The sequence below is a fragment of the Geotrypetes seraphini genome, chromosome 2 (genome assembly GCF_902459505.1).
Source record: "Geotrypetes seraphini chromosome 2, aGeoSer1.1, whole genome shotgun sequence".
Taxonomy (NCBI): domain Eukaryota; kingdom Metazoa; phylum Chordata; class Amphibia; order Gymnophiona; family Dermophiidae; genus Geotrypetes; species Geotrypetes seraphini.
In genome coordinates this window covers 37,506,032-37,527,351 of record NC_047085.1, presented here as the reverse complement: position 1 = coordinate 37,527,351, position 21,320 = coordinate 37,506,032, and the positions used below count along the sequence as shown (strand labels likewise).

Below are 21,320 nucleotides of genomic sequence, written 5' to 3'. Positions count from 1 at the left end.
CAGGGCCCCGTCTGGAGGGCCTTCATGCATGCATGGACGTTGATATAATGATGTCACGTATGCGTGTGACGTCATCACATTGCCACCCGCGCATTTCTGGATGCCCTTGATCCACAGCCATCACGATTAGCATGCCATGACTTCACAAAGTTTGCGAGCCACTGCCTTAGACTGCTTACATAGGGGCCTTTTTACCAAGCAGTGGGTAAGCTTGCCACTGCTTAAAATCCGCAGACATGGGGCACCCTCGGGTGCCATGTACTAATTTCAGGCTCAGTGCGGGCCAACCATGTGCTAAAAAGTACTTTTATTTTTTAGTGCTAGGGTCATGTTTGGGGGGCGGAGCTCTGACCCCTAGAAATAGTGGGCAAATTTTCCAAATAAGGACAATCACTCCTTATTTGTGGAACCAGTTGCCAGGTCATGTGAGATTATTTAGGGAGTTAAAATCTTCTAAAAGGGAATTGAAAACATGCTTATTTGTACGACCTTTTTAATTTTTTTAGAGAGAAATATTGTGAAACATTCCTTTTTGATTGAAATGTCTTTGTGAAATTTTAGAAGAGGAAATGATGAAGTAGGGCTACTTGTTGCAGTTTGTTGTGTTGTGAAGATTATGCAAAATATTCTTTGTTTTATTGCAATCCACCTAGTTAGTAGGCAGTAAAGAAATTTTTTAAATAAATAAATAAAATCAATACATTTGTAAGATTGACCATGGCATTGTCAATCTGGATAGTGCCAGTGTGATCAGAGGGAATATTTAGCAGCACTGTCTGGTTAATACCACTGAATATTCTGCTAACCAACACTTTTCTGGTTAGCAGCACCTACTAACTGGATAAGTTTATAGTTATATAATGAATATCAGGGACTCTGCCAAGGCAAAATGAATTAATCTACTACTACTATTAATTATGTCTAGAGTGCTAACAGACATACACAGCACTGTATATACCGTATTTTTCACTCCATAAGATGCACCTGACCATAAGATGCACCCTAGATTTAGAGTAGGAAAACAAGAAAAAACCCCATTCTAAACCAAATTGTGTACTAACATATACCAGGCTCTGCACCCAGTCCCCCTCACTCCCTGCCAGGCTCTGCACCCTGTCCCCCTTCCCCTACTAATTGTAATGCAATTTTTTCCTTTCATCATTCATATACACACAGCAGATATAAATTCTCAAAACTGACACATTTCGATCACTAAATTGAAAATAAAATAATTTTTCCTACCTTTGTTGTCTGGTGATTTAATTAGTTTCTGGTTGGATTTCCTTCTGACTGTGCATCCAACATTTCTTTCACAATCCAGCCTATCCCCTTTGGGTCCAGGTCTTTATCTCTCTCTGTCTTTCTTCTGTTTGCCAACCTCCCACCCCCCCATGTCCAACATTTGTTCTGCTTTCTTCCAGGTCTTTCTCTGCTTCTCTCTCCTTCCTTCCTCCCTCCCTGGTACAGAATATTTCCACCTCTCTGCAGTCTCTCTCTCTCTTCCCTCTATACCAGTGGTCTCAAACTCAAACCCTAACCCTTTGCAGGGCCACATTTTGGATCTGTTGGTACTTGGAGGGCCTCAGAAAAAATAGTTAATGTCTTATTAAAGAAATAAAGAAATGACAATTTTGCATGAGGTAAAACTTTTTATAGTTTTTATAGCACTTTCCTTTTGGCTAAGTCTTAATAATAATATTGTAATTTATAGCTAAAGAGACATATGATCAAGAAACTGTTTTATTATACTTTTGTGATTATGATAAATGTACCGAGGGTCTCAAAAAAGTACCTGGCGGGCCGCATGTGGCCCCTGGGCCGCTAGTTTGAGACCACTGCTCTATACACTCCCAAGTCCAACATCTGCCCCCCTCTCTTCTGCCTCCCCTTTGTTTCAGGTTTCTCCCTCTCTCTATCTTCCTTCTGCTAACATTTTGAGTCCTCCCCTCTCTAACCCCTAGTCCAGCATCTGCCCTATCTTCAACTCTGTTTCCTGCCCCTCCTCAAGGTCCCTTTGTGTCCCTTTCCCCCTCCCCCCCCCAGTGTCCAGATCCATCATCCTGCCGGGGCCCTCACGATGGGTGGGGCCTTACCTTCACTATTTACTGCAAGGTCGTTGAGGCTCCAGACGGTGCTGCTTTGAGCTGGGATGGTTGGTAGAAGCCCTCACAGTGCAGGGAATCAGCTTCTGTCCGGGTCCGAATGCATGCTCCGGAGTTGGCAAGCTCTCATCGCCTCCCCAGCAGTTGCTCTTCTTGCTCGCTACCTGGGGCAGGAGATCGGGGGAGACACAGTTCTCCTTTTCCATTGAGAGGTTGTTTACCGACGCTGTGACCACTGCTGAGCTAATTATGACAGCCTGCAGAGTGAACCTAGCAGGCTGCCGTTGGCCTCCGAATCACATTTCCTCTACCGCGGTCCCGCCCCTTCTCTGACATCAGGGGCAGGACCGCGGCAGAGGCAACATGCTTCAGAGGCCAATGGCAGCCTGCTAGGTTCACTCTGCAGGCTGCTGTAATTAGCTCAGCGGTGGCCACAGCGTGGAAGACACCTCTCTCGCTAGGTGCGGGAAGCAGCTTGAAGGTAAGCCACCCCTCCTGCCTGTTGCGAGCCTAATTTGCTTTAAAGGGGGAAATCCAGAGCCAAGAAGGCAGCTGAGCGCTCACAGATACTAGGAAGAGCCGTATTTGGCGCGGGCCTTTAGAAAGGTACAACGGGGTGGGGTGTTAAAAACAAAGTATCATCGCTGCATAAGACGCATCGATATTTCCACCCACTTTTGGGTGGAAAAAAAGTGCGTCTTATGGAGCGAAAAATACGGTAGTCAGAAAGGAGACAGCCCTTAGAGGACATGTCCAGCTAAATCTGGATGTCAAGTAACCCTAGGCAAACATGATGCTAGGGTAGGGGTTACAGTTAGCATGGGATGGTTAATCTGCTGGCTAGGGTTATGTGTTGAAGGCAATCTCAAAACGGTGGGCTTTCAGTCTATTATTGAACCAGGGAAAGAAGGGAGCATCTTTGACATTGAAGTCACTATTCTTTTTTTATGCAATGCACTCTCCTACTCCTGCTCACCTCAGGGAATGTCAATCGCAACCCTGGCCCTCCACATGTGCACCCCTTTAAACCACTACTGGGTAATAATATAGTAAACACTAGTGTCCCGAAGTGAGCACTTAGCACAAAAAAAGAACACTACAATCATGAAAGCACTTTATAAACTTGCTCGAGGAGCTCAGAACTGTAAGATGGTGTTAAGAATCACAAACAGGGATAAACTCTACAATGTTGTTTCAACGTGTCTATCATTGCTCCATCTCGAGTTTGTATAAAATTATTTCATATGTTGTAAAGGTTGTTTCCAAAAATTTACAATAGTTCGTGAATTATCAATCATTCTCAATGTGTAAACTTCAACTTAGCTCAAAGATGAGTCAAATCCAGAATAAGAAAGTGTCTTGCTGAAGCGGGGAGTCTGACACGTTTCGCCAAGACGGCTTCTTCAGAGAACCTACTTAAACTGGTTAACATTCAATGAGAAGAGCATCATTCTTTCAAAACAAGAAGATGAAAAAATTCCATTTTACTATATGAAAGAATGATAACTTTCAAAACAAACGCTGCTGGTGGATACCTTCAAACTCTCCTGACTTCTCTAATATCCGGTTCTCTGAAGAAGCCGTCTTGGCGAAACGCGTCAGACCCCCGCTTCAGCAAGACACTTTCTTATTCTGGATTTGACTCATCTTTGAGCTAAGTTGAAGTTCACACATTGAGAATGATTGATAATTCATGAACTATTGTAAATCTTTGGAAACAACCTTTGGAAACAACAATCCCAATTTATCATTTGGCTGAACTGTCACTCATTTATGAAGAAACGCCCACCATTCCACCTCCCGATTTAACCCTGTAGGAACAACCGTTTCCCAGTGATATATCCATGATTGATTGTTCTTTTTTCCACAGAAAGACTGCCATATTCCCCCCTCTCTTCAAGTTTTCAAGTTTTAAGTTTATTAATTGGCTTGTTCAATCGCTTAATCGGATTTCTAAGCGATGTACAATAAAATATACATATAAGGAAACAAAAACATTACATACAATTAATTAATTATAACGTAAACAAAAGGTAAGAGGGGATGAAATACATTTTTTTATAGTAAAGAAGGAACATACAGGGAAAATACAAAAGGAAATTGAAAAAAAACAAGAGAAAGCAAAATAATTCACTAAAATAACACTTTATAAAAAAATTTAATTAATTTGCAAATGCATCTTTAAACAAAAAGGTTTTTAATTCGCTTTTAAATTTCCCAAACACCTTCTCCTCCCGTAAAAACATGGGAAGCGCATTCCAGATCTGGGGAGCTGTACATGAGAAGATAAATTGTCTTCTTGTGCTAATAACCTTCAACGAAGGAATTGACAAAAGGTTCCGTTCACTAGATCTTAAAGTTCTTTTAACTGAATATGGGATAAGTAATCTGAATAAAAATGCTGGAGTCTTATTTTCTAATGTTTTAAAAATAATTGTACATAATTTGTGTGTAATTCTATGTATGACTGGAAGCCAATGAGCCTTTTTAAGGAGTGGTGTCACATGATCAAATTTTTTAGATTTTGTTATTAATTTAATAGAGGCATTTTGAATAATTTGTAATCGTTTAATTTCTTGTGACGCAATTCCTGTAAATAATGAGTTACAATAATCGATTTTAGACATCACCAGAGAGTGAATAAGAATATTAAGTGCTTTGGGACAGAGGAATTTAGAAATGGATCGAATTTTCCGCAACCTATAGAAGGTGGTTTTAACAATACTACTAATGTGGTGCATCATAAGAACATAAGAACATAAGCAGTGCCTCCGCCGGGTCAGACCATAGGTCCATCACGCCCAGCAGTCCGCTCCCGCGGCGGCCCAAACAGGTCCTGACCTGTCTAAATCACCAGAAGGGGCTCCCATGCCATCCTGGTTTCCTGATGAGTCCTATCTTCCCATCGAAGTCCTAGCCCTCCGGTCTTGCACATGCTCGACCTGGTTGGGTTTCTATACTTTCTCAGTATCCCAGTATCCCACTTTACTTTCTCAGTATCCCACGATCCCTTTATCCCCCAGGAATCTGTCCAGTCTCTGTTTGAATCCCTGTACCGTACTCTGCCCGATCACTTCCTCCGGTAGCGCATTCCAAGTGTCAACGACCCTTTGGGTGAAGAAAGACTTCCTTGCATTTGTTTTGAACCTATCTCCCTTCAGTTTCTCCGAATGCCCCCTCGTACCTGTTATCCCCTTCAGCCTGAAGAATCTGTCCCTGTCCACCCTCTCCATGCCCCTCATGATCTTGAAGGTCTCTATCATATCACCCCTGAGCCTCCTTTTTTCCAGAGAGAAGAGCCCCAGCCTGTCCAACCTCTCGGTGTATGGGCAGTGTTCCAGCCCTCTTACCAGTTTCGTTGCTCTCCTTTGGACTCTCTCAAGTACCGCCATGTCTTTCTTGAGGTACGGCGACCAATACTGAACGCAGTATTCCAGATGAGGACGCACCATCGATCGATACAATGGCATGATGACTTCCTGGTTGTTATGCCCCTCTTTATGATGCCCAGCATCCTGTTGGCTTTTTTCGAGGCCGCTGCGCACTGTGCAGATGGCTTCAGTGATGCTTCCAAACCAAATATTTGAGATCATCTAAAGTATGTGACTGAGTATGCCAATGTTGAGAAAGGGGAGCTCCCATATCTCCCATTTGAATTTTACTTAGATGTTCAATAACCCGTACCCTGATAGATCTTATAGTGCATTACATTAAATTAGTGATTTTTATTCCGCCATTACCTTGCGGTTCAAGGCGGATTACATCCAAACTAAAACAAAACAAGAATTACATTCAAAATTTGAAGGAATAAAATAAGCGATGACTTAAAATTTTTAAGGTAATAAAAATGTCGGGTAAAAGAGTTACCAACAGGAAGTAGAAGTCTTTAGAAGATAGGAATAGGGTGAATTATGGGGTTTTAAATAACGTTTGGTAAGTATAAGAATATTAGAGAGTATTAAGGGTATAGAGAGTGTTGGATGTTGGGTTGGGATTGGTCGTGCTGGATAGGTTTTATGTATTTTTTGAAGAGTATGGTTTTGGTATCTCTCTTGAAGGTTTTGTAGTTTGTAGTTGAAGATAACAGAGTGGTGATTTGTCTGTCCAGTTTAGCTGCTTTGGAGGCTATTAGGTTGTCATAAAGTTTTTTTCGTTTGACATTTTTGGATGTTGGGTGGGAGAATAGTGAGCGGGTTCTTCTGTGTCTGGTTGAGGAGGATTAATTTAGTTGGTTGTTCCAGTAGGTTGGACTTTCTCCGTTGATAGTACAACCTATATAAAAAATTGACAGGGACAGATGATCATGTAGACAACTCCCTCTGAGTTACAATTCGTCTGTTGTCTAAGGGTGTAGATTTTTTGTAGACGGGGTGCTTAATCTCCTGAACTTCCATAGCGTGAGAACACACACTGCAACTACCACATGGATGATGTCCCTTAGAGCTCAATTGTGAACCTTGATCTATACTCCAAAATTGGGAAGAGCTGACCCGCCCACGCAGTGGGAAGATACAAACAATTTAAAAAGAGATAAAAATTATAAGCAAATAATAAGATCCATTAGGTTGCCAGTCTATTGAATAATTGAGTTTTTATCGGTTTTCTAAAATCAAGATAGGAGGAAGCTTCCATCGCAATTTTGGCAAGCCATGTATTCAGTGTGGCCGCCTGAAAGGAAAAGGTTTTGTCGAGGAACCTTTTGTAATGACAGGATTTTATTGATGGATATGCAAACAAGTATACTGGTGTTTTGTTGTTGCAAACAAGGAGAGCTGGTGTTTTGGTGGGTTTTTTTTTTTTTTTAAATACAGTGAGGTTTTTATTTTTACTCTTGGGGCTGTAAGATTGTGACTCACACTCACGAATAAACATCACATGTCTGTTGAATGTATGTACTTTCGACAATAATATAAAACTCAGCAAACACTTACAGTCCACTGGAAATGCAAACAGTGGTATACACATGATCTTAGATCTCGGTTGGCTGACTTGGCACTTGTGCACCTGTGTGGTTAAAGCCGTGTATATACAGCTAAATATAATTTATGAAGATGTATGCTAGTAATAGAGCAAAGATGTACTGTTCTTTATGAGATTCTAGATCTAGCAATTCACTGTTGGAGTCCATGTCATCTGTTTGACATTTTCCCCCGCAGTTAACGGGCTCTAATGATGTAATTATTGGAGATAGTAAGCCCCGTAGGTCTATCAACCCAGTATCCTGTTTCCAACAGCGGCCAACCCAGGTCACAAGTACCTGGCAAGATCCCAAAACAGTAAAACAGATTTTATGCTGTGAGTCAGGGGTATTCAAAAGAGATGTGTGCAGCGTTACAGAACAGCGGGGACCCGCACCCAATTGGCATACTAGCTTCTAAACCAGGTTTCAGCTGGCATAAGCTGGCATGGTGCGTTGTTTAAGGCAGTGTTCCTCAACTCGGTCCTGCAGTACCCCCCCCCCCCTTGCCAGTCAGGTTTTTAAGATATCCACAATGAATATGCATGAAAGAAATTTGCATATAATGGAGGCAATGTATGCAAATTTCTTTCATGCATATTCATTGTGGATATCCTGAAAATCTGATTGACAAGGGTGGGGTACTCCAGGACCGAGTTGAGAAACACCGATTGTCCGTCAAGTGTCCGCTCTCTTCTGCAGTGGCATTGTCCCTTCGCGTGAGCTACGGTCTTCAGATAGTTCGAGTTTAGAAGTTCTGTCATTAGCGGTTGTGAGGCTTACGGAGAATCGTAAGTTTATGCTTTCATTGCAGGGCCTGGCGCTGTGGAATGCTTTACCTCTGTTTTGGCGCCAACCTGACATGCTCTGGTATTTTAGAAAGGGGGTGAAAACTGTGTTTAAGCTCTTTTTTGGCGTGAGCCTTGTGACAGTTTGAGTTGGGGCAGTTCTTTTTTTATCCTGTTTCTCCTTTGCTGTTTTTTTACTTGCCTGTATCATTAAAGTGTGATTTTGTATGTGATTTTTGTTCCTCGCTTAGATTTGTGGATAAGCGGATTATAAATAATTTTAAATAAATAAGTCCTCCAAAGAATGATACAAGGACAAAGTTTGTCCCCATTACCTTGGGGTCTGTCCCTGTTGTCGTCCCCCAACACCACAAGCTCTGGGCTCCTTTTACTAAGCCGCGTTAGGGCTTTAACGCATGGAATAGCACGCTACATTGCCGCGCGCACTAGACTTTAACGCCAGCATTGAGCTGGCGTTAGTTTTTCCGTGTAGCGCGCGGTAATTTTCTGTGTGTGCTAAAAACACTAACACACCGTAGTAAAAGGAGTCCTCTGTCTTCATCTACACAAGCCTCAAACACTTTAAAATCATTAATAGCAACATTCTAGAGCTCAGATTGTGATGTCATAATGCCTCATTCCACCAATGCCTAAGCTCTGCCCTCATCTGCACAAGCCTCAAACACTTTACAGTCATAAGTAGCAACATTCTAGAGCTCAGATTGTGATGTCATAATGCCTCATTCCACCAATGCCTAAGCTCTGTCCTCATCTGCACAAGCCTCAAACACTTTAAAATCATAAGTGTTCGAGGCATGTGCAAATGAGGTCAGAGTTTTCAGGGACAGGGACAGAGCTCCCGGAGACAGGGCAGAGATGGAGGCAGACCCTGCGGCGACAGGGGCAAACTTTGTCCCCCATGTCATTTGTGACCAAAGTTGGTGCTGAATTTAACACACTGAATTTTATTGGCGTTGAATTTTTGGTGCCAGTTATAGAATCTGGCCCTTTGCTGTTTGCCTGATCTTCAACCTGAAGAAATCTGACCATGTATCTCAGTATTATGGAGACCTTCACTGACTTCCTTTTGAGGCAAGGTTAATGTTTAAATTTGGAACTTTATGTTATAAAACTCTTCAGGGACAAATTCCGGGATACTTAGGGCTCCTTTAATGAAGCCGCGTTAGCGGTTTAATGCGCGTAATAGCACGCGCTAAACTGCTGGATGCGCTAGCCGCTACCGCCTCCTCATGAGCAGGTGGTAGTTTTTCGGCTAGCGCGGGGGTTAACGTGTGATTAAAAGTTGCGTGCGCTAAAGCCGCTAATGCGGCTTCGTAAAAGAAGCCCTTAATGGCCCAATTTAGTTTTTTTTTATTCAAATCGCCCTTTACGGATTACTTCTATTTTCACTTTTCCATCGGTAAGAAGATGTATTTATAAGAAGTTTTTACATCAAAGTTTTTACATCTCTTTTCAGGCCGCTAGTTGGGACATTGAATTTCATAAGTCATCGTTATCATATCTCATGTTAAGATTGGGGCAACAATGCTGTTTGTGACTGGCACCAAGCTCTGGAATGCGCTGCCTGGTATTCTGCGATTCTGTGATGGGAGATTGAACTTTAAGAAAATGTTGAAAATGCAATTACAGTGGAGAGAGCGCAGATGCTCAAGGCCCAGCAAAAAGGAAGGCAGATCTTCGGGCACCGGCATGTCCTGTGCGTTGGTGCCGGTGCCGGGTGCCAGATGGAGGGTAAGCGATGTGTTTGGGTGGATGGGTGTGTGGGGGATGCCAGATCGCGGCGGGGGGGGGGAGGGGGTGGTGCCGGATCGTGGGGGGGGAGAGTGCCGGATCGCGGGGGGAGGCGCTCGTACATCGAGGCAAGAAGCTCAGTTTCCGAGGCACCAATTTTGCGAATGTTTTGCTTGTCTTGCAAAACACTCACAAACCGGTGCACTTGTAAACCGAGGTACCACTATATTTGTCGATGCCTTCCTGTGCTAATGCTCTTCTCTGTTAATTCCTTCCTGTCCTGTAAATGATTTTATGGAGTCTTGGGTTTCCATCTTGCAGGATGAATTTAAAGAAGATTTTAATAATGATACCGTTAGTTAATGTCTTCTTGTGTTTATCTTGTTGAATTTCTTAAATATATATGCATGTAATTTTGCAAACCGCATAGTTATCATGCGATCTATAAATTTTTTAAATACATAAATCTTCATAGATGCAATTTAGAAAATTATTGAAATCATCATTGTTCGCCAAATTTATTGGTAATTGAAAATCCGGTACTTTTTATTTTTATAACTAAAAATTCTCGCTATTTTAACTGCAAATTGTTTTCTGCAATTTTGTAAGTCTCACACTGCAATGAACTGAAAGGTATTTGCAGTCTAGAAATGGAAATGGTACATTTGTAGTTTATGATTTTATATATTGACTAGCTGATGCCCCGGAGTTGCACGGGTATTTAATTATAGCAATAACACTGTAAATGGATTCAAAAAAAGATACTTTATAGTGGTGAAATAAATTATTTTTTTACAGCTTTATAAAAAGTACAATATTCAAATAATAATGTGAAATATTACTAACACAAAACTTCATTATAAACAACATTTTTAGTTTCACCTCCAGGAGCAAGAACATATACATTGTTGGGTGAACCCACCCTTGAGCAAGCAACATAGAGTTGTCCATGGGAAAAACAGGGGGATCTTAAATCCACTCCACAGTATGTAATAGTCTGTCCTTGTGATTTGTTGATTGTGATAGAGAATGCAAGTCTCACTGGAATTTGCAATCTCTTAAACTGAAAAGGAAGATCTGTTGGAATAAGTGGTATCCGCGGGATAAATACGGTTTCACCTTGTCCCTTTCCGGTTAAGATAGTCGCTTCAATTACATTGGACAGTAACCTCTTTACACAAAGCCTTGTGCCATTGCAAAGTTTTGGTGGGTCAAGGTTGCTAAGTAAAATAACTGGAGATCCCACAGCTTTTTACATTTTTTCCATTGACATGAATAGGTGAAATCTGATTTTCTGTTTGTAGCTCCGCCCACGTGTGCAGGTGGGCCGAGAGACCCCCAGAACATATCACCCCAAGTAGTGAGGGATCTGTATACCAAGTTTCGGTCAAATCGGTCAAGCCCTTTTTGAATTACTGTGAGAATGGCAGCTCTTTACATTTTTTCCATTGACATGAATGGGTGAAATCTGATTTTCTGTTTGTAGCTCCGCCCACGTGTGCAGGTGGGAAGCGAGACCCCCAGAACATATCACCCTAGGTAGTGAGAGATCTGCATATCAAGTTTCGTTCAAATCGGTCCCACAGCTTTTTACATTTTTCCCATTGACTTGAATGGGTGAAATCAGATTTTCTGTTTGTAGCTCCGCCCATGTGTGCAGGTGGGCCGCGAGACCCCCAGAACATATCACCCCAGGTAGTGAGGGATCTGCATACCAAGTTTTGTTCAAATCGGTCCCACAGCTTTTTACATTTTTTCCATTGACTTGAATGGGTGAAATCTGATTTTCTGTTTGTAGCTCCGCCCACGTGTGCAGGTGGGCCGCGAGACCCCCAGAACATATCACCCCAGGTAGTGAGGGATCTGCATATCAAGTTTCGTTCAAATCGGTCCCACAGCTTTTTACATTTTTCCCATTGACTTGAATGGGTGAAATCAGATTTTCTGTTTGTAGCTCTGCCCACGTGTGCAGGTGGGCAGCGAGACCCCCCAGAACATATCACCCCAGGTAGTGAGGGATCTGCATACCAAGTTTCGTTCAAATCGGTCCCACAGCTTTTTACATTTTTTCCATTGACGTGAATGGGTGAAATCTGATTTTCTGTTTGTAGCTCCGCCCACGTGTGCAGGTGGGCCGCGAGACCCCCAGAACATATCACCCCAGGTAGTGAGGGATCTGCATACCAATTTGCGTTCAAATCGGTCCCACAGCTTTTTCCATTTTTTCCATTGACTTGAATGGGTGAAATATGATTTTCTGTTTGTAGCTCCGCCCACGTGTGCAAGTGGGCCGTGAGACCCACAGAACATATCACCCCAGGTAGTGAGGGATCAGCATAGCAAGTTTCGTTCAAATCGGGCAAGCCGTTTTTGCGTTGGCAGCTTTTTACATTTTTTCCATTGACATGAATGGGTGAAATCTGATTTTCTGTTTGTAGCTCCGCCCACGTGTGCAAGTGGGCCGCGAGACCCCCAGAACATATCACCCCAGGTAGTGAGGGATCTGCATACCAAGTTTCGTTCAAATCGGGCAAGCCGTTTTTGCGTTGGCAGCTTTTTACATTTTTTCCATTGACATGAATGGGTGAAATCTGATTTTCTGTTTGTAGCTCCGCCCACGTGTGCAGGTGGGCCGCGAGACCCCCAGAACATATCATCCCAGGTAGTGAGGGATCTGCATACCAAGTTTCGTTCAAATCGGTCAAGCCGTTTTTGCGTGATCGCGGCACATACACACATACACACACACATACACACATACATACCTCCGATTTTATATATATAGATTATGGCCTCCTTTTACTAAATAGCGATAGAGGTTTCTACCACGGGCCGGCAAGGAATTCATTCTATGAGCATCGGAGTATTTAAGTCACAGGTCCGTGGTAGAAACCTATACCGCTGTTTAGTAAAACCTAGCCTATGCATGTAATATTGTGCGGATTACAAATCTTAGAAATGAATAAATAAATGTAGAGCAAAAATAACAAAGCAGGTTGCACATTGATTTATACTGGCCCAATTAGAGCTGACAGTTTTGTTTACAATGAGCACTTTGCTGGTAGCAACTTAAACGTATTATAGTGAACAAGGGAGTGGTGCCCAGAATTCAGTAGCAGAATACAGGATTAGATATGTCTTCTGTCCCAAGGGTAATCAGTTTTCCTGTACAGTATTTGCAGATCATTTAAGCAAACACTACTACAATTTGTGGCATATGGCCCGCTTTAAAATAAACTGATACCTATGTAGCATGAAATGATTTTATAATTCTGCTTGGAGTTAAAATATGTAGCCTGATATAGTTAATGTTACTGAAGTTATGAATTTTGAATTTGAATTATTGCCTGACCCAATAGATAATTTATTCTGAGGGACTTAAAGTAAAAATGATATGGTTTTACAATTCTGCTTGGAGTTAAAGTATATTAATTTAATGGATTTAAAAGTGAATTTCTGATGTGGTCTTTGAGCCATCTATTCAGAAAGGTGTTAAATGCCCATTCAGTAGAGCACAACAGAAAGGACTGAACCATGGCCAAGATTCACTAAGCAAACCAATCGTGTACCGATCGATTTGCGAGCCCTTTGCGACCAAATTTCCCTCCAACCGCATTCACTAATGCCTGTAGCTATCCGATCCCGACCCTCCCATCATCTGATGCACGGGGAGGGGCCTAAGGCACTGATTGGCTGAGGCGCCTCGGGCTCCTCCCTGGGAGGAGCCTGGGAGGAGCCTGAGGTGCCTCAGTCAATCTGTGCCTCAGCCAATCAGTGCCAGAGGACTTTCCTCCTGCTCCTGAAGATTGGCCTACGAGCAGGAGGGTGCGGGCACCCCTCCTGCTCCCGAAGATGGAGGGAGCCCTGTCCCAAGGAGCAGGAGGGACCGAGCACCCCTCCTGCTCCCAACTATTTTAAAGGTACGCGGGGTGGGTGGGCCAGGCCCGACCACATGGGCCTACCTGGGGTAGGCTGGTCGTGGGGTGGGCCGGTCATGGGTGAGGTGGTGGGCCGGTGGGCTGTTCGTGGGTGAGGCAGTGGGGGGGGGTGTTGGGCAGGGCCAGTGTGTCGGGCTGGTGGGTGGAGCTTTAAAACCACAGGTTTGCACTTCAGGGAATGGCGGCAGAGAGCAGGAGAGTCCGGTGAGCAGGCAAGAGAGATCGGGGCAGAGCAGGGCAGGCAGGAGAGATCAGGGCCTGGGGGGGATCGGGCAGGACCGGTGTGACGAGCCGGTAGGTGGGGCTAGTGTAGGCTCTCCTGCCTTCCCTGCTCTGCCCCGATCTCTCTTGCCTGCTCGCCGGACTCTCCTGCTCTCTGCCTCCATTACTTGCAGTGCAGGCCTGCTTTAAAACCACAGGCTTCCCCTGCAGGGAATGGCGGCAGAGAGCAGGAGAGTCTGGCAAGAAGGCAAGAGAGATCGGGGCAGAGCCCTGACAGCAGAGACAGGAGGCTGCTTCTGCTGTCACTACTGTCAGGGTGTGAGCACGAGCGGGGATCGCTCTCTAGTGATCCTGGCCGTGGGTATGGGGCATGTTAACGATTGTCCCCATTTGCATGAAGGCCTTTAGTGAATTCGTTGGCCTGCATGCAAACGGAAACGGATCGTACACGGATTGGTGGGTTAGTGAATCTAGGCCCATCTGCCTTCAGAAAGTGTTAAGTACCTGGCCAGGGCGGATAACAGGATGTAGGCCAGAAGACCAGATTCATCTCTGAACTACCCCAGTCTGAACAACAGAAGCTCATTTTTGTGTTAAATGCACCTATTACAAAAGAAAGGACTGAGCCATCACCTTCAGAAAGTGTTAAGTACACCTATTCAGATAAGACAAAAGACATGGCCAGAGTGGATACTAGAGTTAAATAGACCTTTAACAGGATGTAGATCAAACAGAAGCTCTTCATACCAAATTCATATCTGAACTAACAATAGAAGCTCATTCGATCAGATGACCTCATCTGCCTATCCTCCATTTTAACCCACTCAAACATAGATTCACACCTTATCCAGCAAGGACAGTAACAATACTCTGTATTGGGACAACATGTTAAGCCATTGTAATTCAATCATCATCCACCTAGGAACAGAGAATGGATTCTATTTTTAGAACAGGTCTCAACCCTATAAATATGAAGCAAAATCCTTTCTCAGGAGGGTAAGATGCTCACTCTCCCTCTGGAACCAGCCTGAATAAAGCTACAATTCTTCTCCCTGGATCACCATGCTGCTTTACTAGGCCATGCGGCCTCTGCTCCTTTTTAAGGACTTTTCACACTATAAGTAACTTTTTGAATCCAGATAAATTATTCCTTCTCCTTTGCAACATTTGTCTTGTGCACTCTTATTGTCTTTGCTCAAAAGGTCCCATCTGTAACGGCCTACCTGCTTGGTTTTTAAAACTTTTAAATAAACTTTCAGTTTGCTTATAAATGTTCTGGGTCTTGGTCCTTGAATATATATATATATATTTAATTATTAATTAAGCGAGCTAACTTTCCCCAAATTAATAGTTCTTTATAATACATATTTCTCTAAGCCAGGGAGGGATGTGCATTATCAGTTAAGTTCCATCCAATTAATAATAATTTTTAATAACACCTATGCTGGCTTGGTGGTTCAGTAGAAGCGCTATGAACTGCTATACAATGAGACTTTTTATCCCCTCCCCATGCTGATTGTGGTTAGTGAACCTGTGATGGAAGCATTCATAGCCCATAGTGACGGGAGTGGAGAAGCACTGAGATTTAGGGCTCCGCATTTGCAGGTTTCTGGAAGGAGTGTGGTACATGGCCCCTGGCTGAGGTCTTTCCCTGCAATGACATGGCTAAACGTTAGTTGGGAGAGGATATGAAACTGGGGATGGTGGAAGGAGATTCCCTGGGTAGTTGTGAATGAGCCTTATGGTACCAGATCCCAGCCACAGTTCTTACTTAGCTGGAAATTCAAAGGAGCAGGAGAAAACTCTTGGGTGAAGAAAGAGAACACTATGTAACACAATTTTTGTTCGTAAACAGTAAGTATAATTTCCTAATTTCTCATGCCTAAAAAGTTTAGAAAATGTCTTATTTTCATAAAACTTTGCTTTTGCGACCAGGATATTCAAATTTGGCAAATGTTCATAGTTAAAACATGAAAACGCTGAGTTTACATATTTTCATTCTTATAAAGTCATAAAAAGCAACATTTGAATCATAATTAACATGTATTTATATTGAAGTTATACAAAAATGACCATAGATTTAGAAGTGAGTAGTTTTTTGAGATTTGCAATTATATTGTAAGTCACTTTAATGAATCAGCCCTCAGGTGTGGTCTCCCATCATGTTCTTATTTCATTGTACTTGTAGAGGCATTCGAAATCCAGTATGTCCTGGTAGAAGTGCTCACCTTGCTCCTCTGAGTATGCTCCCATGTTCCGCTTGAATGTCTGAAGATGAGCATCAATGACATGAGCTTTTAGAGATATCCTACAGCTCATTTTACTGTAATTCTTCAGCAGATTCTCAACCAATTCCACGTAGTTTTTGGCCTTGCGATTGCCCTGGAAGCCCTGAACCACTGCGATACAGCTGCTTTCAACTTCCTAGTTAGCTTCTCGGGAAATTCCTTGCACGCCAGGATCTTCTTTATTTGTGGTCCGACGAAGACATCAGCTTTGAACTTTGCCTCAGACAGGTTAGGGAAGATGTCTTGAAGGCTGCCGATTCCTTATCTAGAGCGCTGACAAATTGTTTCATTAAGCCCAATTTGATGTGCAGTGGTGGCATGAGCGCCTTCCAGGGGTCCATTAGTGGTTCCCATTTGACATTGTTTCTTCCCACAGAAAACTCAGTCTGTTGTGGCCAGTCCTATCTTTGGTAGTGCATCTTTATGTCCCTGCTGTCGAGATAGCAGGGAAACTTGGTAAAACTGCCTTGGAGGCCCTTTAGGAATGCCACCATTTTGACATCTCTGATGACCTCCCAGCTATATTCATCATACTTTGAGGTGCACTGAGTGAGCCAGTAGAAAAGACTGGTACTTGTTTCCGTTTTGTAGCAGCTTGGCTTTCATGAACTGTCAATGAAGAGACACCATTCTTTTGGATTACAGGTGATTCCAATAGCCTCAAACAGCCTGGTCATATTGTGGCAGAAGCAGAGCCCGTCTTGATGGGTGAAGAAGGTAGAAAAAGCTTGGTGATGCTTCCTCTGATCTGTAACTTGCACACTTTCATCCAACTGCTTGAGTCTAGATGTCAACGGCTTGGCACTGGACTCGGTAAGACCAAGATCTCTGACCAAGTCATTGAGGTCTTTTTGATTTGGATAGTATGGGTTTCTCTCATCAACTGCACCACTGATATTGTAAACTGAATCTATAACGTCTCTCTCACTCTCTGACATGCTGCTCTCTTCTGAAGACAGATGCTTTCTCTCTGGGGGAGTGGGTATGGGGAGCTCAGGGCAATGTGGTACTGGAGCGATGGGTCCAGATATGTGATTGCAGATGCATGTTTGCCAGTTCAAAGTTTTGAAAGATCCACCATGCAGAAGTAGCAGTTGGCTCGCTTTTCCCCTCTGTACCATCCTGTAGAAGAACAAAATGAAATTGTGGCAATGAAAACAATAAATTTATTTCACCTATGACTAATATGTATAGGATTCTCGCAAAATATTTCATTTATGATATAATTTCAAATAACTTTGAAAATTTAAATATTTAAATATTTTTTTAAAATGTAACATTCTAAGGAATTTTATGGCAGAGAATTCCGCCATCCTACTGAGAAACAAAATTCTTACTTTCCAGAGTTTTTTCGGCAGTGCTCGCATGTGAAGTGAGGTGCCCAAGGTTTGTCTTGCTCCCCAATAGGCATTCTGAAATATGCCTTTTAGGCATTGCATATCTTAGCAGAGGCTTCTATGGATAGGGTTACCAGATTTCCTCTTTTAAAAAATGACATCTGGCCCTCCCCCATTCCATCATAGCCCCGCCCTGTTTCACCCCCAACCCAGTCCCTCTCTGCCCCCAGCCCAGCTCCCACACAAACCTCATGTCGCCTTCTCTGAGCTAAGGGCTGTGTCTGGAAGACCTCTGATCATGCACGGATGTTGACATGATAATGTCACGCACATGTGCAAAATTGTGTGATATCACGTTGCCATCTGCAGAGGCCCTCCAGACATGGCCCCGAGCTTGGGGTCTTCCAAAACCCAGATAGTTCTCTAAAAAGGACATGGCTGAGTTCCCCCAGACACTAGGAACCCTATCTATGGAGTACTTTGTCCCTCTTGTTTTGATTACTTGGTCACATACATAGCAAAGTGCATTTATTGGATGTTTGAGCCTTAGTAAAAGGGCCCCCGAGTTTACTCAGCTTGGAATCAATCTGGAATATTTTGCAAAAAAGGTAAATTTCAAAATATCAATGTCCTAATCACAAATGCAAAGTTTGAATGGAATGGTAGCCATTTTCTATACTTATGTGGCATAGGCAATTAAGAAAGAGCACTAACTACCCAGGAACATAAAAAAAATAAATAAATTTGATAATTGGTGTAATTATACCAAAACAAATAAGAACAGTAACAGTATACCTGACTGGGCCTCCGCGTGTGCGGATCGCCGGACTCGATGGACCATGGGTCTGATCCGGAGATGGCAATTCTTATGTTCTTATGTTCTTTGCAAAGGCTTCAGATCAAAAATTGCTTGATAATATGAGCTGTGCTGGCATTCTGAACAAAAAGGAGAGAGCATTAGGAAGAGTGGCATAGCAAGAAGCAGTGGGGTCTGTGGTGGAGGCACTTGACATGCCTCCCCCACATGGGGAGGTATCTTAAAAATACATTCTCCATTCCCGTTCCCTCGCACCTCTTGCAGTTCTTACCAGCAGTGAGCAGGATCTCCAAGGCCCTGCTTGTGCTGGCTGAGCTTGGTCTCTTACATCACTTCCTGGTCCTGTGAACAGGAAATATGTCAGAGGGAGGGCTGCCAGCAACAACTAGAAGAGGTATGGGGATAGGATTCCCAGAGTTTCCAATTGTAAAATCCGGACCCCTAGACCCGCCCCAGACACACCCAGTTCTGCCCATTCCCACCCTAATCCCGCCTCCCCCCCAGGCCTACCCAGTTCCACAAAGCAATCAAAGGGAAAACCAAGTTATTATGAACCTGATATGATTTATTGAATTACTTTAGTAAAATCTGGACCCCTAGACCTGCCCTGTTCTACCCATTCCTACCCCATTATGCCCCAGCACCACCCCTAATCCTGCCCTAGCCATGCCCCACCCACCCCTGCCTGTTCTCGTCCGACAGGAGGGCATCCGCGCATGCGCGTATGCAAAGCAATGACATCGCACGCATGCGCGTGCTTGTAACATCTCACGGCATGCGTGGATGCCCTCCTGCCCAACGTGATGTCGAGGAAGCTTTTCAAAACCCGGACAAAATGCCGGGTTTTGAAAAGCCATCCGGACTCGCCGAACATGTCCTAAAAAAGGAGGACCTGACTGGGGAAATTCGATGTCTGGTAACCGTACTCATAGGCCCAGCCAGCCACTGCAGTGGCACAGGCCAAATGTGAAAGTGGAGGAGGGGGGGGCGAGGGAAGGGGAGGGACAAGGCTCACTCTTAGCTACACCCTGTTAGGTACATTAAATAATGCTAAAAGTCACAGGGGTTACAAACATGGTTAGCTGAAGCTATCTAAGGAATGCCCCTATGAAACAATCCCACAGACATGCCGAGTTGTTGCAGTCCAAATACCGCTGGCCATATGCTAACACAGTGGTCTCAAACATGCGGCCCGGGGGCCACATGCGGCCCACCAAGTACTATTTTGAGGCCCTCGGTATGTTTATCATAATCACAAAAGTAAAATAAAACAGTTTCTTGATCATATGTCTCTTTAGCTATAAATGACAATATTATTAATAAGATTTAGCCAAAAGGAAAGCTTTATAAACTATAAAGAATTTTACCTCATGCAAAATTGGTATTTCTTTAATAAGACATTAACTATTTTTTTCTGCGGCCCTCCAAGTACTTACAAATCCAAAATGTGGCCCTGCAATGAGTTTGAGTTTGAGACCACTGTGCTAACACAAACCATCTTGTGTAGAGGCTCACATGCTGAAGATAATCTGCCACCCAGTACAGAGGCAAACAAATAGTTCCATTTAAATGAGAGGTTTGTAGGCCGCCGGCTAATACCATCTTGCAGGCCCGAGTCCTTCTTAGCTACCAGTTGTTACCTTTTACAGCAATTCTCTGTTTGAATCAGGTCTCCTATGTATAAGAGCAGAAGGTACATATTATGCTCGGCTACACAGGCTCTGTGTCAGATAAGATCTTATCCTATTTAAAAAGTCAATTTCGAAGCAACTTTGCCCTCTACGCTTTGGACACCGCCTTTGAAGTTGGAGTTTATCTCAAATAGTGTTCTGGTATTTTATTGACTTTACATTTGTCAGACCAAGATAATTTACAAGTATCTAAAAGCTCCTTTTCTCTTGCTGAGAGGCCGAGAGAGTCAGATATTTAAAGCTGTTCCTGGCTTCCAGTGTGGGTTTAATGAATCTGTTTTCTCCAATGTGAAATTCCATTTCAGAATGTGCCCGAGTTGCAGTGATTCGTTTGACAATCTGGTTGATTTCAGTCGTAGCTGTTGAATATTAATGAAATTAATGGAATGGAAAATGTATTTACATTGGTGTGATATATATAGGCCTCCTTCTCAGATAAAACTGGCAAAGATTTAATTGTAGACATTCAAAATATAGCTGTAAAAGGTGAAGTAGTACTAATAGGAGATTTTAATGTGCCAGATGTTGATTGGGATATCCCTATTGTGGGATCTCCTAGAAGTAGGGAGATCCTGGATTCTATAAGGAGAACTGTTCCAGCAGTTGGTAATGGAACCCTCAAAGGTTGGGACCATATTGGACTTAAAGGGGAAGATTCTCAAATGTTTGCGGTATAATCCAATGGGCTGCTGTCATGTTCGCTACTGTAACGATTTTAAAAACGTGAGTCATTCTTTAAAAAATGCACATGCAAATGAGGTTCATAGAGAGTCGCTAAATTTACATGTGCCCATCGTTGGTAATAGCGATTGGCACATTTGCAGAATAAATACAAAAATACATTTTTAAAACCCCTAATCAAAGATCAGCAGGAGAGATGCCTATTCCTGCCGCAGAAGTCAAGCAACCCTCCCCCCCACAGTAGCGGGAGAGAGACCCACTATTTCCTGCTGCCAAGCAACCCCCCGACACCCCTCTGGCAGCGGGAGAGATGCCTACTCCCGCCGCCAAGCGACAGACCTGATAGCCCCCACCCACAGCAGGAGAAATGCCCATTCCCTCCCCCCCATCGCATTTATGCCTCTGACCCTTCACAGCCGGAGGGATGCCTACTCCCTCTGGCCAGCAGGCCCACCTGTTCAAAATGGCAGGCCTTTCCCTCCCCAGTGCATCCTAGGATGCACCTGGGAGGGTCCTAAGGTTCTGATTAGCACAGGTTGCTTAAGGCCCCTCATGTGGAAAGGGCCTTAAGTGTCTAGGAGGGGTTTTAAGCAACCTGAGCCAATCGGAGCCTTAGGCCACTTCCTGATGCATCCCAGGATGCACTGGGGAGGGGAAGGCTCATCATTTTGAAGTTGTGGGCCTGCTGGCCAGAGGAAATAGACCTCTCTCTGGTCAGCCTTTGTAAAAAAGGTAAGGAGGGGTGGA

The 21,320-nt window shown here is 43.5% G+C and overlaps 2 long non-coding RNA genes across 2 annotated transcripts in view; both read left to right on the top strand.

Annotated features, from left to right (window-relative positions):
- LOC117355527 overlaps window positions 1–9,529 on the top strand; it is a 48,850-nt gene extending 39,321 nt beyond the window's left edge. The window contains exon 3 of the long non-coding RNA XR_004538394.1: window positions 9,325–9,529. This is a non-coding gene — a long non-coding RNA (uncharacterized LOC117355527). The remainder of the gene's footprint in view (window positions 1–9,324) is intronic.
- An 11-nt stretch (window positions 9,530–9,540) lies between these two features.
- LOC117355526 overlaps window positions 9,541–21,320 on the top strand; it is a 36,109-nt gene continuing 24,329 nt past the window's right edge. Inside the window, exons 1-2 of the long non-coding RNA XR_004538393.1 lie at window positions 9,541–9,599; window positions 15,948–16,860. This is a non-coding gene — a long non-coding RNA (uncharacterized LOC117355526). The remainder of the gene's footprint in view (window positions 9,600–15,947; window positions 16,861–21,320) is intronic.